At 45.2% G+C, this 25,702-nt stretch overlaps 3 non-coding genes across 3 annotated transcripts; all 3 read left to right on the top strand.

Moving 5' to 3' along the window:
• The first annotated feature begins 17,827 nt into the window (after window positions 1-17,827).
• On the top strand, window positions 17,828-17,910 carry MIR130A (microRNA 130a). Its single transcript, NR_031465.1, has one exon. It is a non-coding gene; the product is annotated as a microRNA 130a (primary transcript).
• Window positions 17,911-19,042: 1,132 nt separating this feature from the next.
• Window positions 19,043-19,135, top strand: MIR301A (microRNA 301a). The gene has a single exon (NR_031464.1). It is a non-coding gene; the product is annotated as a microRNA 301a (primary transcript).
• A 6,363-nt stretch (window positions 19,136-25,498) lies between these two features.
• On the top strand, window positions 25,499-25,619 carry MIR454 (microRNA 454). The gene has a single exon (NR_035014.1). It is a non-coding gene; the product is annotated as a microRNA 454 (primary transcript).
• Window positions 25,620-25,702: the final 83 nt, after the last annotated feature.

Genomic DNA, 25,702 nt, shown 5'->3' with positions numbered 1-25,702 from the left:
CAGTTTGTTGCAGCCAAAGCATCTGCCAGTGCTGCACATGGACCTGTACTGCAAACCACATACATTTGCAGCATTCCACACACATAGCTAGGTAGCGCAGATATGGGCCCTTCTTTCCGTGGGCCTTTTACATTACCTACAAGCTCCTTGCTGCTTCCGCCTGTTCCTGGAGCAAGCCTCCATCCTGCCCTGCACTCTTCCCGTCCCTAGCCCAGCACACGCTTGTTTTTCATGAGATTCCAGGTACAAGTGGTTGGTTCAAAGGGAGGTACACATATTGGCCCCATCCCCTAACTGGCGCCTCTCTGCCTGGGAAACCTGAGAGTTTCTGTCCTTGCTTATGAACCGTGACATCTGCGCATTCCTCGGGCGCTGACCCCCGGGGGCCAGAGGTCGCCCCAAGGTCAAGCAGTTTCCTCTTTCACCACCAATAGAGACCTTGACTAGAGGTAAATTATGTTGCAGTTTAAGGAAATAATTTGAAACACTCTTGTAATTATAATAAATTTTGCTGTTTACATTTTAATCTTCAACCCTTTCACCCTCTGGTTCTCTTGTTTGAGGAAAAAAAGTAGAGAATTATATATCTAGCAGAAAAATTCCTGCCATGGTGGACGGTTGAATAAATAACTTGAGTTCCAGTTACACAAAAGCTCCAAGGTCTTTGTCTGCCTTCAGCGTGAGCATGCACTTCTGTAAGTGCAAGTTCTACTTAATCTTCAGATAAGTACGCTTGTGCAGCAAGAATGGAAACTTCACACAATGTCCGGAGCATCACGTGGTTCCCACTTCTCCATGCCGAGTAACTGTAAAGTTACTTGAAGAAAAACCTCGAGCACCTTGCTCAGGCCAAATTCCAGTTAACCCCATTGAAATTTTGAGTAGAACAGACTTTGACCCATGGCTGTAGGAAGAGCAGCTGTTTTACCGAGCACACATCAGCACCTGATCATTTTCTCTCGCTGCTCACAAGTGCTGATGGCCTTGGAAGCCTTTCATTCAAAAACAAGAGTTCAAGTAACAAAACTAAAATCCCGTTGGCTTTCAGTTGGGTTCCAGTACTCCTTGTGATATTTGACACACCCTGCGCACGTGCAGTCATTCTTCATTCACCTAAAACATACCATCATCTGAAAACTGAATCTGGGGCATCATCTGTGTTCAGAGTTGAAAAGAGTGACACTCTGCCTTGTCCTAAAACATGACTAATCAGCCATTCCTGAGCACAGTGCATAAAGCAAAACTGTGCAGAAAAGCACTGAGCTGATACCTGGAGAGTAAAACACCACGGGAGAGACGCTCCCTTTCATGGAGTTCTAATGCTAAACCAGGTCAGCTCCCAGGGACCTTATCCACGTCTGTGAAGACTATGGGAAATGATCCTGACTTCTGCAGTCCTTGCTTTTCACCCACCTTACCAGAGCTCTCTGTCTCTCAGCACACAGGTCCTGTCACTGATAACTGCAGTTTGACTAGAGAGACTGACAGGGGGTTCCTCATCTCTGTTTTCTGAATACATTAAATTAGGTCAGTATGTTGCTCTGGAACAAACCTGGGCAGGTTGCTCTTTTGATCTATTAGAGCCATGCCTATCTTCCTCTAATGACAGGATATCACAGAAATCATGTACACAGATCCTCCCAAGGAGGAGCAAATATCTCATTCCTATCAGCAGTGCTCAGAGACTCAGCAGCAGTGCTGGTGTGGAGCCACGCTGCGTAACTGAACCTGGGTGGAGATAGTGTTAGACTACAGTGCAGGGAGAGGCCTTGTTGTCCAGATTCTCTGAGGTCTTAGGAAACGGCGGAAAGCAAGAGAAAATGCGCCATCAAATTGGCTGGTTCACATTTCTGTGCAGCCCTCATTTAAACCCAGAACACCTCAGCTACTGTCCCCAGAGAAGCCAGTGTCTCAGGGGGACAAAGCGATCAAACCCCAGAGTTTTTTTTTTCCAGGAACTCAGCCATAGGAATCCTGCTCCCCCTCTGGCTGCAGGCATGAGGCAAAAGAATGTAACTGAAATCCAAGAACCCTGGACTAAGGACACCAGACTGTGAAGGCATCAATAGATTGTGATCATCAGCAATCTCAGTGCCATGCACTAAGAATATTTATTTAAGGAGATCCATGTCCTGAGGATCCTCTGATTTATTTTCCTATTGACCCATAGATAGTTTTCAATATTTATGCTCAAAACTTCAACTCCCTCTCCCCATTTTTCTTGAGACTGGAGAGCTTCATGCCCTGCACACATCTAACCGGACAACAGATATGGGGAGTAAAGATCCTGGTGCTTGCTTTGCCCCACGGTATGTGAGTACAGGAGGAATCAAGGTAAGATTTTCTCTCCTGACAAGCAAATACATGCCCTAGTGACAAATTCACAGGAATCTGCTATCACTCGGAGCATTTCCTATTCTTGCATCCAAGCAGGGACTATGATGCACAGCCACACTGTAACCATCTCACAAAGGGGGATATTCTACTACTGGAGGAGTTTGATTCTCTCCTTACAGTGTATTAGTCTGTCTCTGACTTCCATTTTAATGTAGTTATTAAAACTCTGAGGGAGAGATTTTGCACCACAGGGTTAAGGATTGAATCCAGTTTATTCTAGCTACTTTTCTCTTTCTTGAAATAGCAAAGTTATTTATTAAAATATTTTGGTAGACATTCAGCAAACTCAAAACTCAGCTGATGCTTAGGTAACCCTGTGGATTATAGGAGAGCATCATAGGGAAGCAAATGCAGAGGGTAGGTGATTCATCTTCCTCACCTGTGCATTCTCAAGCATGCTCAGCTTATCACAGTAAAGCAGTTCCAGGAGAGGGAACAGTTGGTCCCAGTAGATGAATGGAGGAAAACCGGAATGCACAGAAGAGCTGAGCTGGGATACCTTGTGCTCTCTTCAGTCTGACTCCAAATAGACTGCTGTTAATCTGAGAGTGCTTGCACCAGTAAAAAGGACTCTCACACCTGTGGTACTCAAGCAGTACAAACGTCTCTGCTTGCTCCCACTGTCTGGGTTCTGACATCTGTCTCACTTACTCTTCCTGCAAGCAACACGATTCAGGAACTGAACTACTGCTTCTGTTCAGGCAGTGCAGATTACTCATGTCTCTCTTGACTGATTTAACCCTTCTAACCTCCTGTATCTCCATCAAACATAGAGGTTTTTTTGTGTTTTGTTGGGTTTTTTTGTTTATTTGTTTGTTTGTTTCTTTGCCATGTATGACAGCACTGCCAGGAACCAGTGTGTCTGATGATGAACTCGATACCAAAAGGAGGGGACCATGGTTGTCAAAGGAACTGAAGAATCCACAGGAAAGAAGGGTTTTGTCGTGTCTCTCAGACAGGGGTTGATGTACAGTGAGCTCAGACATCACCTGGCACCACAGTCCACTGCTGGTAGGCAACACAGGAATGGCAGCGATTGCACCGGGACAGATTTTCACACAAATGACCTGTTCATTCAATGGAATCACTGTGAAAAAGACATCTTTCTTCAGCCTGATGAAATCAGGCTGCAGTACATTCTCCCTGGCCACTATTTATTTTATAAGTGTCCTGTATGTAATGAAAGGAACAATCTTTCTTGCCATCTGACTTACTGAAAGGCACATTCTGTGTGTTGAACAGTTTCAGAGAGCTAATGGCAAAGTGCACATTACTAGAGCAGCACTGAAAGCATTTGTAAACATCATCATCATCAAAGAGGCCAAGAGCTGCAAAGGTTGTTTTTTGCCTTGTGAGTTTATGTCTGTAAATGACTAATTGGTAAAGTTTTATCTGCAGAAGGTGGTTGGTGGTTGAAGATATTTACAAGAAAGAAAGCAGGAAATAATTCATCTTGAGAAGCTGAATCTAACCTGAGACATTTGTGAATTAAAAATGGGCTTTAAAAATATGTTTATTTTCTTTTAAAATGTATTAAAAATACAACTTCAGTGTTCATGAATGAGAAATGGAAACGCACAGCCAGAGGGTATAGAAAAGCCTGGGAAGCAGGTGAGCATGAGGCTGCGGCCGTGCTGAGCCGGGGCCACTCAGAGCTCCTCAGGGAGCAGCACAGCACTCGCACCCACTCACTGCACTTGTTATGCATTTATTAAAGCAAACAAGATACTGCCTTATGAATGAAACCCAAGCTCAGCTGTGGAAAGTAGCCACTTGCATTCTGTTGCTTTATTTTATGTAACCCACCAAAAATTCTTCTTCTTCGAAACAAAAGCTAGAAGAACAACAAAACAAACCAAAGTGCTGGTGTTGTAGGCTAGAGAGCAGTATTTTCCTCCAGGCCATGGAGTTGTTAAAATCATTTCAAATGAGCTTGGTGTTTAGTCTTCACTGCAGGAAACACTGCTCTACCTGTCTGAAACAGCTCTTATCGGGAAAACAACGCTCGCTACCTCTGCTGAAATATCAAGGGGTGACTCTTTAAAACAGTTATATGACCTTTAAAAAGTACACAAAATAAAGGAACAACAAGGATGTTGAAATCCCCATTAGTTAAATGGCCTCCTAGGCTTTCATTGGATTATGGATGTATTTAACTAATAGAAAACATCACCCAGTCTGATTCCTGTCTTAGAAGCAAAATAGGGATAATTTAGTATCAAGAGCGATTAATGTCATTTACTTACCCATTTTGCTAGAGCTGTTACTGAATTTAAAATGCTACTCACAAATTAAATATTTTACAACCATTTTGCTCCTAATTGGTTGCAGATCACAGATTTCCTTTAAACATAATGGCTGTTTAGGTGGAGGGGTTTGCAATGCACATTGTTCTTTTTACGATCGCTTTTGACATATTGAGAATTTGTTTAATTTTGATTAATTTCAGTTAAGCGAGATGAGAATGTTCTCAGCAGATCATCTTCTGGAGCAGTGTGTTGTTTCAAAGTGTGGTTTAAGTGTGCACCATCCTTCACCATATTAATTTGCACTCTGCGTGCTATGTGTCGGTCTGTGAGAGTTTGAATCGATGTAGCTTAAAGAGATGTCATCTTGGTTGTTCCTTGAATAGTAACAGGGTAGTTTAACATACCCTTAATAAAAACACACACCCTCACATAATGAGTCTGAAGGTTTTAGGGATTTCTTTTGATGATTTCTTTTAATGCAATATTTAAGTCCAAATGAGAAGTCCAGAGCACACATCTTCTATGTGAGCAGTGCAGAAAAGCTGGCTACCTCTTTCCGGGAGGTGAACCAGTAGCAAATTTTGGTATCAGTGTCTTCCAAGAGTTGTGCTGAAACCAAGACAAGGTCTGCCAAGAGCCAGCTGGGAGCAGTGAGTAAACTGTGCACTGTATCTGAGTCAGCTCCTGTTGGACAAAGCTTACGTGCGTGTTTGGAAGAAACCCTAATAGTCTGTTTCAAACGTTATGCAGGTGTTCTTAATGGGGCTGTTGGTTTTTTTTTTTTTTTTTTTTTTTTTTTATCACTGCTAGCATACATCTCTCCTCTCCTAAATTTTTAAATGGGAAAGAGAAAAGCTGAGTTGAGACACAAGGATGCCAGAAGTTTCCTCTATCAGGTCTTAAGAGAATGATTTTTCTCTTAAATTTTTGGCTACGTAAAGGATTTCAGTTGTGTTTACAGCACCAAAGGAGTTTCCTTCTAAGCTTATGTCAGAAAATGGGCTCTCTCTAGTTTCTGCCACGAATTGCAAGTCTCCCTCTTTACTGGCAACATCAAATGAAGTACCTGGAAGAACTGGTGAATGACGCTGCCCCGAAGTCACTCACCCTCTTCTCTAGCTCCCCGTCATTATTAGCCAGGCAAAACTCAGCCTTTCGGGACGACACTGTGATTCCCCCCAGGCCGTCTGTCCGCAGTGGAGCTGCCAGCCCGAGCCCCGAGCCCCGAGCCGCCGCGGGGCGCCCGCCTCGCCCAGCCCAGCCCAGCCCAGCCCCGCCGCCCGCCCGCCCCCCCGCGGCTTGCCGCAGCAGCCATGCGCGGGCTGTATTTGCCCCTTCCTTTCCCAATTCAAACATTTGCTCCCCGATCATCCAAATATTGATTTAAAAGGTCTTCGAGGTCATTTGGGAAAACGCATTTGAATGTTTTAAATGTGGACTCGGTCCACTGCGAGGAATACCTGAAGGACTGAGACCAGCAGGGATCCTCTGCACTCTGCTAGCTAATGCCAAATTCTCTGCAGCATTTACTTAAATCATTTAGTCAGAAAGACAACGTTGTGAATAAGGACGTTTTTAAATGTTTCAAAAAGATACCGTTATCTGTTGGATCTCAACTGATGATTTCTACAATCTAAATTCCACCTTTGCCAACAGAAAGCTGCTGTTCTGCAGGAGTGTTTCCAGCAGAGCTCTCTGATCTGTGCTGGTTTGGCTATGGGCTCACAGCGGGTCGAAGCGCTCACTGCAGAGTTTGCTCTCCCTGTGGGCTGCTGTTTTCCAGGTACAGATCTCAGTGAGCGCAGAAGCTCAGCTCTCACAGAACGGCTCCCAGCTGCACGCTGCCGCACTGAAGCAGCACTTCCCAGTTTCGAGGTGTATTAACACCCAAATGTCATTGCTACTTTTCCTCACTGACACCGAAGGTATCCATAACCACATGCAAGAGCTAGCAGTGTAAACTGAAATATTTCTAAGGGCTCTTCTACACCTTAAGCACCCACCACTTCCCTGTGGTTAAATGCACACCGTGTGTGAGATACGAACCAAAGAAAATGTGTAATTGCAAAGGCTAGTTTGCAGGGCTTGTTAATTCATTAGTTTTCATTTTCCACTTGTATCAACAAAGTCTCGCTTACCCCGTTCACTTTCGCTGATTATAAATGATGAGGAACGGTAGATTCTAATTAAAGGAAGGTGATTTGCTCAGTTAACCAGTCAGAAAGCTGAATGAGAACCACCAGACAATACGTGACATGTACCTGAAGCACCTTTGGCGCTCTCGAATAACAGGTATGCAGCTTAAGAGAAAACAACTGAACTAAATGACAGCATTAATTGTTCTGGATTTATGAGATGAGCAACCCAGATGAGTTTTGGGGTAATAGGAAATTAATCTCAAAACAAAGTTTTTAATAATATTATTTAAAATTAATCCTCGTGGGTGCTACTGAGCAATACAAAGATTAGATTTAACTTGGGAAGTATTCACTAAGGCTGCAGGTTTTAAACAAGGTGATATTGGTTAACAGCTAAAAGCAATGGAGAGGAGTCTTCGATTCTAGGATGTAGTGCAGCAGCTGTGTAAGCAATACTGTGAGCACTTCTCTGCAGGTTCTGTTTCCTTCTGAAGGACAGTTTATGATGCAGTCAAACTGGATGCTCAGACACTCGTGCTCCCCCGGAGCCCCCAGTTTAGGCTGACGATTCAGAAGTTTTTTGAGCTGAACCATTTGTTTGATGATCAAACCGTAACTCCTTAATTCCACTTGTGTAAGTCAGCCCCTTTTAAATGCACAAACTGCATCTGCACCAGTGTTTACTGGTGGGATTTTTCAGCTATAAAACCACGATTCCAACATTTATCAGAAAAACAAATTCCCCTGCTAACACTGCCCAGAGACACCGAACAGATTCGTGCACTGAAATGGCTGAGGGATAACTATGCTGGAGATCTCAAACAAATGAAATTCCAAAACTGTTCGTTATGATGAAATCAGTGAATGAAGGAAATAACCCTGCTCCTCCCATGCTCTCCAGACAGTGTGTGACACACTTCACTTTGTTTTGTTTTGTTATTAAAAAAAACACAACTGCTTAAAAATCAACAGCTAGGAAACAGATTTGGAGAGAAGGGAAGAACTGAATCCCAGATTTGGTTTCTGATGAAGTTCTGTGGATTTCCTTTTTAGTATATATGCAAAAAAAAAAGTCCTGGACATTAAAAGAAAGTGAGATCCTGCAGTGCGTTTTGTCACTGCAGTGCACTCCAATAAACCACTTCCAGTCCCTGCCAGCACAGCCCTGCTGTCTCCCAGTCGGCTGAGAGCGCGCTCTCACTGTCCAATGCAGGAAAACAACCTTGATACTCGTGCTGCGATAAGAGGTTGCAGTACACGGCCACACAACAGCTACACAACAGAGAAGTGCATCCTAGGCATTTCAGGGAGGGACTTTGTTTGTAAGTATTCTGTTTTAAGATGCACACAAACAGTGTTTCTCCAGTGGTGGAAGGATGAGCTGCCTGAAATCAGCTAATCCTGAAAAAGGTTCTTTCTGTTCAGAATTTCGTTAGTCAGAAACTCAGAACTGTCTGAATAGAAAAACCTCCTGAAGCACCTTCTGATCAGGCTAGGAAGTGCTGCACGGTAGTCTGAATCAATGCAAAATGTTTGGGGCACTTTGCTCTGGCTAAAAATCATGCAATGAAATTAGGAAGCATTTGAACTGTGATTCTAATAGAATTTTACACCAAACTATCTGTACATTCTCTTTAAAATATTGGACATTAAATAAATGTTAAATTTAATCACTCTTTGTGTTGCTATGCTTTTTTTTTTCCTCTCTGTAGCCCCACGTCAATGATCCCACCCAAAGCAGTGCACTTTTGAACGCATAACCTCACCTCTCAGTCAGCGTTACACTGATAAACTCATTTCAAACAAACGTAGCTCAGTGCCAACACAGTCTCAACAAGAAGTAGAATTACACCAACAAATATCAAACAAACAGTTTGAAACTGCACAAAATCTGAGACTGGCAGATTTCTCAAGCAATTAATAGAGGAACTTCGGCTTGTTTGTCGCTTTGGAGCTTTTCTCTTCTTGATACACTTCTCTGATGGAACACTGCCACATTCTTTTTGTTTTTAGATTGAAATGAAGCTTTCAGGCACAGCTGTGAGTTTTCTTTTAAATGACGATTCAGAATTGCTGTTCACTTTTATACCCATGCCAAACCCCGCAGGATTTCTTTGAGCTAACCTTCATCCCCTTTCTGCTCCTGTGTTGGTCTCTGCTAGAAAGCAAGTCAGCTGTAATTACTTACAGGGGAGTTATTCCATATCAATGAAACAGCTCCGTGAAAACAATGGCACTGAATTGAAATGTGGATGACAGAAACACATAGATTTATTTTACGTGGATTTCTAAATGCTTAACGACCCCTCCCTCTTCCCTTAGCGCTAAAGAAAGGAAGGTCCAGTAGGGAGCAGTGGGCACGAGGTCTGCCCGCACGTCAGCCCGTATCGCTCCCGCACGCTCCGGGGCAGGATGAGAAATGAACTCGGTTTAAAAGTTTTCGAGGAAAAAGCCTCATTCCTCATTTCCGAAGCCTGGCGCTGGCCACAGCGAGGCACGGCGCTCGCACACCGCTGCGACACTCACTGAAAGATGATTTTTTTCTCTCCGTTGTGCTTTTTTTTTAAAGTGTGGGTAACTCCACCCATAACTCTGTAACTTCCCACTCACTCCATCCTTTTTAACCTTTTAAGCACTGCTCCTGACCTCCATCCTCCCTGCCCCTGCAGAATGCGTTTTCGAGCCCCGTCCGCTGTTACCGTCCGGATCCCGGCCGAGCCCGCAGCGCCCCGCGGCAGCTGCGCAAACAGAGAGCGCTGCGCCCCCGGCCTCGGCCCGGGGGGGCAACAGAGACCCACTGGCCCATGCTGGGTTGTGGGGTGGGAGCTGCTCGAGGGGCTCCTTTGCCCTTCAATTCATATATTTGTTATTATTATTGTTGCTTTATATTATTATTGTTATTATTATCATTGTTGTTATTATTATTATTATTTTTCCGGGGGAGGGACAGGATTTTGTTTTGTTTTTACAGCAGCCATCCAGAGCCCTGGGTATTGATTTTCGGGCACATGAAAGGGATTTTTTACAGGCCTTCCCTGTGAAAGGGAGCAGCAGTAAAAGGTGATACCACCCACTCCGAAGGAATGCTGTGCATGCAATTAGGAGCAAGCTCCCGGCCAGGGGGTTAGAATTCAAAGCGAGGCAAAAAACTCCCCACCTCCCACCAACAACAAATCCATTAAAACTACCAAAGCCATCAATACTAATCAATGCATCCCGCCGCCCTTAACCGCTTCGGGGCCGCGCTCCGGCCGCCCGCCGCCCCGGGGCCCTGCCCACCTCCCCACCCCCCCGCCGCTCCGCCGTGGCAGACGGGCCGGGGTGCCGCCGGGGTGGGGGCTGCGAGGGGCCGGACCGGGGCAGCGCGGGGAGCAGCGAAGTGGTTAATCAATAGCAGGGCTACAAGCAGGGGAGGGGCGGGCTGCGGGGGGATAAAAAATGCAGAAAGGAAGGAAATGGAGGGAGTGAGAATTAGACTCACTATAAAACCTCCTCGTTGTGATTTACAAAAGAGGAAGGGGAGCGCTGGGGGGGGAGGCGAGCAGAGCCACCCCGCACGAAGCCCCTCTGCTGCGGGTCCGGGGCAAACCCGCCGTTTACAGTCTGTGGAACGACACTGATTTTGGCACGAGCTGTGTATCCGTGTATCCCCTCGTTTATTCTTTCTTTCTTTCTTTCTTTCTCTCTTTCTTTCTTTTCTTTTCCTTTTTTTTTTTCTTTTCCCCATCCAATCCCTCATTCATAACTCGCATTTACTGACCAGTTTTCTCATTCATGTTCCCCTCCGCTCCGCCAGTGTCATTGAGCACAGAGCGTGCTTTGTGGGCTCTGATGGCAGGGATGGGAGATCTCTGGGCTGCGTGTTGGTTACGTTCAGTCACTTTTGAAGCAATCGATGGGACATGTTTATGGAAACACAGAAGGTATTTCTGGCCATCTGCTAGCTAGGGAACGATTCAGATTATTTCTTTCTATCGAAAGGAATGTGGGGATTCTCTGGCTTTCTTATTTTCAATCCCGAAGATATGAAAATGCCGTTAAGAAAATACTGAGTTTTTATCTCATTAAAACGATTGCTCAGCCTAAATAAAGGCGTGTTTGGGAAGGGTGAGTGTGGGTGGATTTTGAACTTCTAAAAATCGTTTGTGATAACTGTGATATCCCCATGTGTCCGAGGTTGCCTTTCTGTTGTGAATCGGTTGTTTGTTTATATTGTTCATTTAAAAATCCTTTAAGCAACCGCATTAATTGAAAGAGAATGGGGAAAAAAAAAAAAAGCAGGCTTTGGATTGCAGTGATACACAGATACATGTGTGGATAGGGGTACACATACAGAGTAATTTTAAACAGTTCGATTCTCCTGTGGCGGAATCAAAACCCATTCAAACAAAACTCTTCTGTAAACTACGTGGGCCAAAGCATGGGAATGGTGAAATGCCAACCATCCGGTGGCAGCCTGGAGGATCATTCAGGTCGGTGTTGGAAGGAATGATACACTTCATATTCAACGTTTGTGTGTTTTAAAAGAAGAAAAGAGGCGGTAGTAGTGCAACATTGGAAGAAAGTTGGGGTTATAGAGGAGCTGGGGGTGGCTCTGACTCCCAGCCCACGTGGGGGGGTGCAGGGATTTTTTTGATGCTTAGGCAAACCAAAAGCCCAATCTGTTCAGGTTAAACATTACTAGGCAGTGCTGCCCTGTGAACATTTTATGAATCCATTTGTTCCTGTCTCCCATGGAGTTTTACCCATTCATTTTGAATCCAGCTGTACGGTTTTGTCCACAGGAGCAAATGTTTGCAGCCTGGGAGCTGGAAATAAAAGAGAAAACACAAAAATGAAATCTATTCTTCCTAAACGTAGCAGCCTTCCCCAAGGATGGATTTTAAAGTTAATTTATAACAGCCTCTGTAAATATCTTTGGAAACTTCTGTGAAATTTCCCCTGCCCCACTCTTTCCTCTTTGTTTCTGCCTGTCACCCACATTCACCAAGCATATGTATGTTGGAGCCCTAATTAGGAGGGTTTTATATGAGTTTGTACATGTGTTTTCACACAGATGGTACCGGTGGAGCGTGTTACTGTGGTGCTCATGTGAGACTGCGCTAACCTTGCAGATGGGAAGAATGTTATTAAAGAAATCGTAATTAATAGCATTAAGGAGCTGATTAAAATAAAAAACGCATTATTGCAGCAGGGGTCTCATTAAGAAATAGTCATGCCTGTCTGCCACAGATTTAAGAACTTTCAGCCACGAGGCCTTGAACCGAGGCAGCTCCGGTTTGAGCAAACGCAGTGCAGACTCCACCCCCAGTGACATCAGATTGGGTTACACCGCAAAATACCCCAAGATATGGGAGAAAAAAATCAGCTTTTCTCCCTCCCCTCCTCGATGTTTAAAAACGCCATTCTTCTCCAGCATCGGTCGTTTAGAGAGGAGCACTTCTTTAAAGCAAACGCTCAGCAGAACGAACGCTTTATGTCAGCCTTCCTTTCCAAAGGGAGGAAAGAGCACAACCGCGCATTTGCAGCAAAACAAGAGCAAAAAATTCCAAAGAATTCCCCGATGTCCCCCAGCCCTGGAACACACAGAGCGCACCGCAGCGGAGCGGAGCAGCGCTCAGTCCGTGGGGCCGGGGGGGCTGCGGCTCAGCCACGGCGCTGGGAATGTTACTTCACTTCATTTGCGGCGTGGCCAAAATTAACCTGAGAAACCTGCTCGGAGCGTGCTGCACAGTTGTGCATTTTTCACGTGAACATCCAAGGCAGCTCCCTTTCTCTGGGATGTGTCATTTCCTGTGTAGCTGGAATAATACATGAGGTAAAAGGATCCCAATGAGTTTACATATTTGTGTATGTGTAGATGCTGTGAGTTGGAAAGAGAGAAAATCAGAAATCAGCACAAACCATTTTGTTAAAAGCTTTGGGAAACAACCGCACTGAAATAAGAAACGTCTTTCAGATATTCTTAGCATTTGGGACGAGGTTGGCAATGAGAAATTACATGAGTCGGAGCGGGACAGGAAAGCTCCCGTGCTTACAGCCTCAGGGAGCTGGATGTCATACCAGGGCACAGGTCACCACCAGGAGCTACTAAACCAACTTGGTTCTTACCTGCTCCTCACAGTCTTCATTTTAGAGTGAATTGTTCAGTGCAAAACACAAAGCAGAATGGCGTAAGGAGGCACTCTGGAGAGCGATAGCAAGCTGAAGGAATTAACTGCAGGGATGTAGGGGCTCACCTTTGCTCCAGGAAAGACATCTTTCTGTTTTGCTGTAAGATATCTATTTTTTCCCCCCTCTTTTCTGTTTCCCCAGCAGTAAAGTGTCAAACCACAAAGAAAGCGATATAATTAGCGCTGGTACCCACTACAAACCCGGATCTCTGAAGAGAGACCAGCGCAGCTTTTCAAACGCCTACCATTTTGAAATCAGGAAAAAAAAAAAAAAATCTAACAGACACAAGAATCCCTCTTGAATCCCCCTTGGCCCTTTTGAATTCACGCCCTGCCTTACATCAAACGCTTTTTTTGCTGATTAACTGCACAATCAGGTCCCTGCAGATCAGGGGAAGAATGGAGAAGAGAAAAGCAACCTCTTTTCCAGAGAACAATACCATTATTTCAGCTCCATTGGACAGGAATGTGTGATTTCACAGCCCACTGCCCTTCTCTCCCATCTCCAAAAACACTGCCAGAGATCCACAGCTCCAATCCCCACCCATTAGTACCCAGACCCAGCGCTTACAGCTCGGGTTCAATATCTGTGCGTGGGGGCTATGCATACATGTACATACATATATGGAGAAAGCACCCAGATCAGAACCACCTCCCAAGCCCAAGAATGGGCACAAAGGAAGTTTCGTTTATTAAGAAAGAAAGATAGAAAAAGAGAAAGAAAGAAAGAAAGAAAGAAAGAAAGAAAGAAAGAAAGAAGAAAGAAAGAAAGAAAGAAAGAAAGAAAGAAAGAAAGAAAGAAAGAAGGAAAGAAAGAAAGAAAGAAAGAAAATATCCTTTTTCTTAGATATTGTAAAATTCTTCTTCCCATGTCCATGGGTTGTGTTTTAGTGGGGTTGAGTATAAAGGTAGTTAACAAATGAAAGGAAAAAGTATTTTTAAACTAAAATCGTTCAACGGTTTAGAGAGAAACACCTTTTTAAACGCTGACTACTTAATAAAATGTTAGCAAAGTGGAAAAAACACGGAACTACTTTTTACCTACAAAAGGGTATCACTTTCTTGAAGCTTGTACAGTTCATCTGCTGCTAAATTGGCCTCATTTGAGCTTTAAAACCATTTTATTTAAAAGCATCTGTTGAAACCAATTGTTGAATAGCTGATTCCACGGGAGGAGCTATTTATTTGAGAGGTGAAAACAACTGCACAAACCGAGTTTTTTGCTTAACAATACAGCAGAAATCTTTTCAAAACCAGAAACTCACCAAGACACGTCTCTGATAGAGAGACTGCGCCTCAGCTACTCTCCCGGCCCCTCTACTTGGTTTGTTGTTGTTGTTGTTGTTGTTTTGTTTTGTTTTGTTTTTTCAGGAAATCCTCCATTTCACAGTTTGCAAGGAAGAGCCCCCCCGGCATCCCCCCCACTCCCAGCCCCCGGACCGCCGCAGCCGCTCTCACATCCCGGCAGGGCCGCTTACGGCGCGCACCTCCCGCGCACACGGCGCTCTTCCGGCGGACCGCGGCTCCCCGCGCTCGCAGCCCCGCTCTGCCCAGCCCGGGAGCGGCGGCGGGAGGGCGGCCGGGCACGCACCCGCGGGCACCCCGAGCCCCAGCAACAGTCGCTCTTCTAACGCGACAAATTCGGCGATGTGTTTTGACGAGGCAGGACCGGCTTTTCTACTTGTGGGAAAGAGCTCGAGCTTCGCAATGTGCCGAAGTAGCTGCGGTCTCCTGGGCTGAGCAGAACACCGACCGCACCTCTCAGCCGAGGGACCGCTGGAGATGAGTTTTGTTCCCCCAACACCGCCGCTACCGAACAAAAGAGAGAAAATATTTGCTCAGGTCCCCCTTCTGTGGGCCTTTAATTTATCTGTTTACAACCGGGACTCCCTCAGTTGAAACAAAAAATCAATGAAAATGTAGTTGGAGAAAAGGCGGGCAAACTACTGAAAAAAAAAAAAATTTGTGAATGGAAGAATGTGTTTGTGCGTTCATTGTTAAAATAAAGAGCGTGCCGTGACGTCAGCAGCCGCCCGCCAATGGGAGCAAGTATAATATTTTTAAATATCCTCCTCGCGAGCCAATAGGAGAGGCGGTGGCAAAAACTAGCGCAGGTCCGGGCCAATGGCGGGGAGGTATGCTAATGAGGACTTGGTCAGGCAGGAGCTGAATGTCAACTAGTCAAAGATGGAGGCTGGAGCGGGGAGGCCATGAGGTTGGTACCGGAGGCTTTGCCCGCGGTTGTGTCCGAGCGCGAGCGGACCCCGATCTCCCTGCGCGACGGCGGCGCGGGGCCGCGGGGCCGGGGGTCGGGCGCAGCGCCGGTCCCGCCGCCTCTTTTGCGCCTCTTTTGGCAACTTTCCTCGCCCGCGGCGCGGGGCTGAGGGGCCAGCGGCACCCGCCGGGCTCCGCCGCTGCCTCTCGGGGTGCTGTGGCCGGGAGGGAGCAGAGGGTCGGGGCCGCGGGGAGCGCCGCCGCTCTGACAATGGCCGCGGGCAGCGGGGCGAGGCGGGGATCGCGGCCGGCCCTTGGATCCGCCGCTCGGAGCGGATCCCCTCTTCCCGCCCACGGGAGCGGCGCTGGGGCCGTCGGGCCCGGGAGCGTTGCGAGGGGCGAAGGGAGCCGGAGCGGGGCCGGGAGGCGAACTTGGAGCGGCACGGAGCCCGGTACAGGCGAAAACAGAGGGGAGGAGCGGGGATGCGGTGGGGATCGTCCGTCCGCGAGTGCCGCACGAGTAGCGCGGGAGGCGAGGGCTGCAGGCTGGGTTGGGCGGCGATAGCTGGGGCTGAGCTGGTTGGCTTTTTTTTTCCTTTTTTTTTTTTTTTTCCCTCCTCTCGCAAACATTTCGCCTAAGCAAACACTGCTGAGAAACTGAGCACGAGCCCACGAATCAGATCCCTCCCGCCGGGGCCGCGCTTTGTGCTCCGCGGGCGCTGTGCGCGGCGGGGAGGGCAGTGGCCCCGAGCCCGGCAGAGCCCCTCTCTGCAGACACCGCGTAGATCGTTATTGTTATTATTTACAAACAGATCTCGATCTCCTTCGCTTTCCTTTTACTTTCTTTTCTTTTCTTTTAGTTTATTTTTTTTGCTTAAAATCCCCCTAAGAGCGAAGCAATACGTCACACGCTATCTCCAGCCAGTATTTATATTGGCTTAATATTTAAATCTCGTAAAACTAATGCTTTGCTTAAATAGTTTTTGCAATAAACCGGGGTGCGCAGCCCGAAGTGTTTCTTTGGCGTTCTTGCACTTTGCCCCAATTCCGCTCTGTTTCCCTGCAGTGTGTGGTCTGCGGGCCGGGGAAGGGAGGTTCGGATACGAACCTGGGGCACCGGAATTACAAAAGCCCAACTTCCTAAGGCTGAAATCACACTTTCGTCCCGTTCTCTCTTCTTTTTTGTTTCCTTTTTTCCCCCTCCCCCCTCCCTTCTCTCTTTCTTTCCTTCTCTTTTCATCATCTCCAAACCAGCCTAGGCTTCTGGGTTAGGGATACATTACTGTACCAAAAAAAAAAAAAAAAAAAAAAAAAAAGGAAAAAAAAAAAAAAGGAGGAAAAAATACAATTAAATCGGCGAGTGATACAGTTTAAGATTGTAATTGGGTTGGGACGTTTCCAAACCAATTGGCTTTCTGTGAATACTACTCAATAAAGTTGACAATTAGAATTCATTTAGTGTATTTTCTCACTCAGCCCAGACTGAATTCGGTTTAATTCCTGTCAGCACTTGGTACGATTCTGACTGGTCTGTACAGTTTATGGAAAATTGCTTTCAGGTTTGGATTTCCTTGTGTGTAATTTCTTTGCATTTTTTGAAGTTTGCAATCAAAGTATGCTGTAATTTCTCCAGTGATCTCATTTAATGGGTAGTTCCATTGTCCAGCTTTTAAGTTTGAAGTTGTTTAAAGAAACAAATGGTAGACAGTTTGAAACCTAAAGACTATCAAGTTGACTTTTAAATGTTATTTTTTGCTAGAAATATTTGAGATGTCTAATTTGTAATTATTAACTGGCGTTTTCTCCTTAGTGTCCGCATTTTCTTTTAGAAAAAGGAACGAAAGATTCAAAAGTAATGTTTTCACGGTGCGAGGAGAGGCTGTGAAAGCTCTGCCCCTCCTGGCTGGCAGCTGCTTTGGAAGCTTGTTTGGATGCTTGTGTAAAATAGCAAAACTTCCTCAGTACTCCAAAATAAATAAAAGCAATTTGAGCTGCTAGCAAGCATGTCTATAATAAATACCAATTATTTTAGCAGATGATTCAGATAAAAGCAATAGAAGGAAGGAGAACTTCTCCCACATTGTGTCTTTAAGATAACATTTAATCTAATTCATTGCACCTACTTCTAAAACATGCTGAGATCCAGAAATGCAAGGAGGACAGTGCAGTTCTGACCTTTGGTTCACATGTTCTAATGCAGTGCATTTGTAACTGAAAAAAGTCCCTATAACAGGCTTATCTAAATTCTTGCTGAACTTAATCCAGGATGCAGTCATGAAATATGAAAATCTAATTATAAAGAATGGTATTGAATCACTGTGATTGTTGAAGAAACTCCTTTTCTTTTCTTTTCTTTTCTTTTCTTTTCTTTTCTTTTCTTTTCTTTTCTTTTCTTTTCTTTTCTCTTCTCTTCTCTTCTCTTCTCTTCTCTTCTCTTCTCTTCTCTTCTCTTCTCTTCTCTTCTCTTCTCTTCTCTTCTCTTCTCTTCTCTTCTCTTCTCTTCTCTTCTCTTCTCTTCTCTTCTCTTCTCTTCTTCTCTCTCTTTTTTTTTTCTTGAATGTAATAGATCTGTTTTAGAGTAAATCTTGCACAGAAGGCCATCACTTGGAGAAGTTTCTAACTGATTTATCATTTCTGTTGGGAAGTCTCTGAAGTATGCTGTTGTCCAGAGCCCTTTTTCTGTTGTACTACTGGCAATTATGATGAGCAGTGCAATATTAAAAGGGCATTGGCTGGCAGAAACATGACCCCCTTTAGCAGCCCACCCTGTTCAGAGTGGGCAAACAACCCTAAAATAGATGCCTCCATCAGTGTATTTATGCACGTGTGTGAAATAAGGTTTTATACATGTGGGAATGGTTTTGAATAAGGAGAGATTCTGGGTTATACATTTTATATGTACTTACGTATTAAAGAGCTGGAATAATTTAAACACTTTCTATTTAAAATGAACTCTAGGCATTTCTGGGGGCTTTCAGGGCATCACATTACCTGATTTGTTTACTAATATCTTGTGAGAAATTCATTATTAAATTCCTACACGCTTCCATATAATATCTACATTGAAATTTTACATTGATTTCTTTATAGTCTTTTTCCTTTACAGAAACATGTCCATATGTATTTAAGGTGGTCCCTACCAATATCTGTGGGTATTTAATGCTGTTGATTTGTTTCAGTGAATCTGCTGCATTTATACTGTGATTTTATTTTTTTTGAGTGGTGTCACACAAATATCTGTGAGATAGAAGCACAGACGCTAATATTTTCATATACAAAAGTCTAATAATCTCTGTAACATTCTTCCTTCATAGCAAATCCAGGCAGTGTGTATTTACACCATTCTAGGCTTTTTGGTCTGTGTTAGGCAACCACTGCAAAATACACAGCGCAATGAAGAAAACTTGTGAAGGAACAGGAAGGGGCTGGCACTCTGTGATTTATTTAAATTGCATAGTTCAGATTCATTGAGCAACTGGTCTGGTTTTTATGGAAGCGTGTACATTTGGGGATGCTGAGTTAGGCCCCTTCTTTTATTCTCCACTACTGTAGCAAAATATTTTATTGTATAAAACCTTCATAACATACCATGCCTTGATACACTGGGCATGTAGGAAAAGCCCTGAATGCCTTGGTTAACAAGCCAGGCTAACAGTGCTCTCTCCCTTGCTCTTTCTCCCTCCCTTTCATTTTTTTCTTTTTTACTAACTTTTCGTTGTTGTTGTTTTTTACCTTGTCTAATTACGATTGCAAATAAACTTTGTCATGCAGAGTTTTACTGCGGGCTAAACATAAAAACGTTATTGTGGTTAACACTGTAATGTAGCAGTCCCTTACAAAAGGATGCAGGACAGCTGTGCAGAAGTGACAGTGGCTGCTGGTATCGCTGGCTCTGACAATGTTGCACTACTGTCTGCACAAATAAAGCAGTGCAATAATATTGTCAAAGCATTTGGTTCCAGTCCTTATACATCCTCATGATCAGTTACTGTTGCACACCCAGCCCCTGCCATGATGGGATTCTGTAGACATTTAATATATCCTGGCAGGGAACCACCCCCTCCTGCTCTGATTCCTTACACACACACACACACACCCTGCCACAAATGCTGAAATGTGCACAAAAAATTTGAGATCATGTAGAAATTGACCAAAAAAATCCCTACCTCGTGTTTGTTTGTTGGGCTTGTGTTTAAGCTGAGTGGTTGTATGGAAATTCGTTGGGTTTTGTTCCCCATTTTGACTGCTTTAGTGTACAAAATGGATTGCCCTTTCTGCCACTAGTGTGGGTTTGTGTTTCCAAGTTGTAAAATAAAAAGCTGGCCTATTCACATCCTAAAGCCCTCTTGTCCTCCTTTAGAGCAATCATGACCTTTAAAAATAGCCTGACCAAGTTGAGTATTATCTTGCGTCTGCTTTAAAAATTAGTTTTATGAACCTAAGGATGTTATTGTGTCACGAATTCAGTGACTTTAATAGATACGTGTGTATTCATGGGCAATTTCATTTCTGCTTCCTATCAATGGATTTTTCCAATTCCATCGTATTTCGCTTTTAGAGGAATTACTGCTATGATTAAAGCAATACTGATACCTTCATTTACATAAAAAAAGGAGGCACATAATAATCAATACATTTTAAAAGACAATCTTTCTCTGCATGTGTCAGTAACAAACATGAAGTGGGTCTGAGAGACACAGGGATGATGCAGGCCTAGGAACAGCAATATTGCATTCAGAATTGATCTTTAAATAACAATATGTTGGTGACTGTCACTTGTGGTGTAGTTGGAAGCAGATATGGTATTTTCACTTGCAGCTGCTAAGAAAGGGGGTTGGAGGCTGGGGGATGGGACCTTTTTCTCTTTTTTCCTGAAGCCTTGAGCTGTTACCTTGGGAGCAAAGGGTGGGGGTGGGGAGAGCTATCATATGGGAAATTAAATCTAGGTAAAGGAGCATTTTCAGATTGGATTGCACACCATGAGCCAGGCCAGGGTCTGCATGCTGGCGAGCCAGAGGGAGTCAGAAAATGGAGGAGCACATCCTAAGGGGGGGGGGGATCCCAGTTGAGAGGGACGAGGGGAAGCTGCGTCCCCAGTATTGCATTCCTGTTCCTCCATGAGCAGGGAGCAAACAAGAGACACCTTCTCTGTCCCCGTATTTCTGTTGGGGAGTCCGAGTCTGCCAGCCTCCTTTCCATGCTCAGTGGAGAAGGCTGAGCCCTCCCACGTGGAGGCTGGGGGACTGACAGTGGCTGCAGAACACTTCCCGTGCCTCAGTGGATGTAACACAGCCGTGTGGCTCCCTCTCTGGAGCTCTTCTTTTCCTTCATCTCTGCATTGTATGTAGCACGGTTGCCACTTCTGTGCTCATTAAGGAATGAGGAGGAGGCCTGTTTAGCATAGGCGGTTTCCTCTTCTCCTAATTTTTGCTTAATTAAGAAGTAGGAGAAAGTGAAATCTGTAAAGGCTCTGTAGGTGGGGGCTCTTTGCCTCCACCATCCATGAGAAGAGAGCAGAGACCAGAGCAGAGGTGCTGGGGCCCGGCACTGCCTCTGGCCAAGGAGGACAGAGAGTACGAGGAGGCCCAGTGAGGCGCTGGGAGCCATACTGGTGTAGGCAGTGCTGGGCCACGTGCATGTTCAGTATGCATGTGCACGAAGCCCATCAGTGAGCAGGAGCAAGTGACAGCAAAAGCCCTGGTGGTGCTGACGCCAGATTGTAAGATGGCCTCTCAGCCATGTGAGCCTTGGTTGGCGGTGGAGAAATTCTGGGGGGAATCTACGCGTGGTTGTTTTTCTGTATAAAGTTAGGTCTTCACAAACAAGATGGTAGCTGCATTTGGAAACCTCCCATGGGCAAGGGGACTTGAGGCATGTGATGTAGGGAAAGGCCTGGGTGATGACAAGGACCATGTCCTGCTCACAGAGGGGCTAAGGGACATCTTCCCAGGGATGCCTGCCTGCTGGGACTGAGCCATAGCCCTGCAAGGCCCTGGTGTCTGGGGGTAAAGGACAGGGTTCCCTGCAGATTGGGGCCTGGGATGGAGGCTGCACATTCCAAACCCTCCCTTCCCCACTTGCTCACTCTCTCTCCTTTTTCTTTTTTCTTTAACCCTGCCTGGCTGAGGAATGTAATAGAGGAAAAAAAAAAAAAAAAAGCGGGGGGGATTCGGAAGCAAAGGCCCCCTTCAGGAGTCTGTATTTGTGCAAGGGAAACCATTTGCATGTGTGTGGAGATGCCAGAGTTTGTCTCCAGTTGGGTCGGAGGGGGAGGGCGAGGGAGGAATGCGGGGAATCAGGTCGGGCTGCGGGGGGAAGGGCTCCGGCAGAGCCTCCATCCTGTTGTTGCATAAACTTGTTAAAAGAACCCCTCCTCTGTGGAGGCAGCACACATAGAGTATTAGTGTGGTGGAGGAGGCCAGACCTGCGCCCTGACTACACAACCAATTGGAGCGGAAAGTGAAATCAGATGGTTTAAGTTTTCAGAGGCTTTTTTTTTCTTTCTTTTTTTTTTTTTTTTTCAGGGGGACTTTTGGAGTTATTGCATTTAGTGCTCGATCTGTGTTAAGGTCGCTCTTGCAGCTCTCGGGTGCTGTGGGGACGAGAGGTGGCTGGGGAGGGGAGGGCAGGGGTTGATGGTTCCCCTCTTGTGCCCTCCCCCTCGGCCCCAGCTGCAGGGATGGGGCCTGGGGAGGACACACAGCCCCTACCCTGCTCAGCGCCTTTGAGATTTTAACGGGGGGAGCCCATGCTCTGCTGCAGGGAACAGCCATTGGGGGCTCACAATGTGGCTGGGGGGCCCCAAGGTTGGCCCTGTGCTGTGCCTTCACCGGTGGAGGAAAGTATCGAGAGTGCTGCTGTCCTGCACACAGGGCCAGAAATGGGATTGTCATTTCCAAAGAGATAGGATTTAGCCCCCTATTTGCTCCTGCATTTCATATCGTGAGGGCATTTTGTGTTGTTATTGTATTTTTTATTGTTGTTGTTGTATTTGTTGTTGTTGTTGTTTTTTCCCATCAGACAGCAGAGCGCTGGTAAACACCATGCAGAAAAGCCGTATTGTGGGGTTACAGAGTCTAGGCTGTTTAAGGAGCTGTGTCGTTCCTTTTAATGGAGCTCACTGACGCAGATCTGGCTTCTGCCAGCTGAGGAAATGTTGCTGCTGAGAAAAGGGTTCTTGAAATCCACAAACTAAATATTATAAGCAGGACATTTTGGAGTGTAATCCTTCCTGATTTTAGGGGAGGAGATGTCAGCCTATATCAGGGGCAGTGTACTGGTAAGTGGCAGTGGGTGACAGTCCCCAGGTCGGCAGGTGAGACGCACACAGAAGGCGGTGTTCTCCGGCAGGACTCCCAGCCCTTCCTCTTCGGAGTCTCACACTTGGACAGGTTGACTCTTGCTTGGAAGCAAGAATCCCCCTTTTCTATGGATGGATTTGTAGTAACTTGCTAGATAGACTTAAGGAGTCAGGATTGGAATGCTAAGAATTCTCAGGAAAAAAAAGGGGGTGGGGGGAGGGAAGAATTAGAAATGCAACACTTCCCAGTTTTAAAACAATGGAAAAGTCTAAAATCAACTCTCAGCTGCTTTCAAAGTGTTGGCTCTGACCATTGGTAGCAGCGTCAACTCCATTGCAGAAAGTGTATCGTGGACTATGTAATGTATTTAATTGCAAGGTGGCTTTTAAATGGCCTCATTTCCTCGGGCTAGTGAAATGGCTGTGAGCAGGGAAACAAGGCTGGACTGAGGCTTTGTTGTCCTGCCACATTATGTGAAGTTGCAACTGAGATGAATATTCAAAAAACACATTTGTCCGAAGTAGCACCTTTAACCACAAGAAAAAACAAACAGCAAGGAATGGAAGGGGAAATGGCTTCCAAACTAAGCCAGGGAAGATGAGGTCTACTCTCACAAGGAGCAGGAGGCCTCTGAGCTCCTGAGTCAGTTCACTGCTTTATATTTATCCCAAAGCTTCATCATAGGGACACTCCAGTCTGTTTCTCTGCTAACATCAGAAAAGAGGGCTTAAACAGAAAGCAACGACTCTGCTACAGTTAAAGATCTCCCCCCCCCCCCCCCCCCCGCCCAGCACTACCAAAAGAAAAAAAATCTTCAATTATTGAGCAACATAGAGTGTTATTTCCATACTAGTATGGGTGACATTTCCATTCAGTTTCTATAACTGTGATTAAAGGCGAGAGAGGTTTCTAAACATATCTAGAGATGTTGAGCCTCCTGGGGTATAAATAGCGTGCATTTCATAATCTCGTGTTTAAACATTTATTTTAAAATAACCCCCATATACATTCCAGAGATGCCTCCCTGCTATAGAACAGGGATTGACCCAGGCTTTGCATATTGTTTGCAAACTGGGGAAACATTATTGCTGATGGAAGCAGCCTTTATTTTTCCTGGCTTGTAAAATAAATAAATAAATAAATAACGTGGGCTGTGCTGTGCCAGTGCACCACGTGGAGATAAAGAAATTCCTGAGGCACATCTAGGCTCTCAGTGCAGATCCAGAAACATATTGTGACTTAATTGCCTTTCCTTGGACCTTAACTTCTGGCTGATGTTTCTAATTACATCCCTTACTCTTTCCTGCTACAACTATAGCTTCTGCAGCTACCACAGTTCTGAAGTTGTGTAGAAATTGTCAAGTTGTACTTTCTCCCAACAGTACTGATGCACTAGCAACGTGACTTGGTGTGTGAATTGTATGTTTCAACTGTGAACTCACAGTTGTCTTTGGGCCACTGGAGAAGTTAAATGGTGTGTGTTAAGCATAAGTCTTGTTTGAAACAACATCGAGGCTGAAGAGTGGAAAACACACGGTAAACATAAGCTAAGTAGAGGCTGGACGGGAATAGATGGAAAGGTAAGGCCAAGCCCAGTTGCATCTTTTTTTGTTCTCAGCCCAACTGGATGTCTAGGTTGCAGGGATTGCTGAGAAGCAGAGTGGCAGGATTAAAACCTGAGATTTGCCAAGGTAACAAAAATACTAAAGTTTGATGAAACTCATTCTGAGCTGCTTACAGCAATCTCTGTGAACAAGGCCTTTTAATTAGTGTGAGCAAAGGTTAATACAAATAAATAATGTGGAAGAAATATCCCTGTTTGCTTCCAACAGGCCTCATCGCAAAGGATGGTGATAGGGAGGGACTGGTGTAGACTGGAGATTTTGTGTATCAGGCCATTTGAAAATCAAACAATTAATGGAGCTTCTCCTCTTCTCTTTTCTCTGGCATGTCCTTGGTTTTCAGCTGCTTTGGGCAAGTCAGGCAACATCAAAGGGGGTGCAGGGCTGCCTCACACCAGCATGCCAAATGCCAGGGATCTCTAATGGTAAAGACCAGATCAATGTGGTATGCATAAATTAGCCAGGAAACCATGAATTAGGGGATTGTCCCTCCACTACTGCTCTTATTTAATCCACTGCAAAGTAGGCTGAGGAAAGAGAATCTGACTGCATCAAAATAATGAGCTGGTTTGGGATGGCTTGGAAATGAAGTTTCCTTCATCTTCCTCTGTGCTCTCAAGTACTCCTACATGATGGAAGTGCTAGGCAGATTTACTGGGAGCCGGAATGCAGAGGAAGAGCCTAGCTGGCAAAGCAGCCCTGAAGCTGGAGGTGTGTTAGCCTCTCCCTGGGATTCTTTTCTGTGTCCGTTGGTGCACTTAGCACTAAGCCAGCTCTAGCTGAAGACTGTGCCATCCAGCCAAGCCAGCTCCAGCTGAAGACTGTGCTATCCAGCCTAGGACAGAAATGTGCTGGGTGAGGAGAGGAAAGAGACAACAACAACAACAAACAAACAAACAAAAAAACAGCCCTGGTGATCCTGTTTTGCTTTCTAATTTTTGACGTGTACTTAATCCTCTGATTTCCAATGAAAGGTGGGATTTTTTGAAACACTGGGCTCTCTAAATTGAGCAGCCTTGGAAAGGAAGTTCTCTGTGTGCTTGATGTCTGTTACTAAGAGGTTCAAAATACAACTGTCGGTTAATCAAATAAATAGCTCTTCCCAGCCTCCAACAGCTCAGGCAGCTAACTGACTGAGTTTATTAATGGAGGAGAGAAAATTATGCAGAAGAAATGTGAGAACTGAAGACAGAGGTATAGAATTCTTCGAAAAAAGTCCACACTGGTGTTAAGTACATCCTGGGAGAAAGTGGGGGGCAGAGGTTTGATCCATTCCTGCATCCCAGACTCCAGGGAGCACATGGTGCTGCAATCCACACGGCACTGCGCTGCTTTCTAACTTTTTACCCCTTCCCCATTTACAGGCATGGAATGAAGCTCCCTCCAATCACCTGTCGCAAGAAACCATTATCCAGCTTCCTAACCTTAAGGATGAGACCCTATCAATATTGCCTCTGCTTTTGTGCTCAGGGTAGTAGTGCAATATTGCTTATAGGGTCTTTTCTTTTGAGGGTATTCTTCATGGAGAGAAGACAGCCACAGCAGGAAAAATTAATCCTATGTGCCCATCGAGTTAAGGGAAAAGTTGTGAAATACCAAGCATTGTTA

Source organism: Gallus gallus, chromosome 15 (assembly GCF_016699485.2).
Source record: "Gallus gallus isolate bGalGal1 chromosome 15, bGalGal1.mat.broiler.GRCg7b, whole genome shotgun sequence".
NCBI lineage: Eukaryota > Metazoa > Chordata > Aves > Galliformes > Phasianidae > Gallus > Gallus gallus.
Note: the sequence above shows the minus strand (reverse complement) of the source record. Positions and strands in the feature narration are given on the sequence as shown.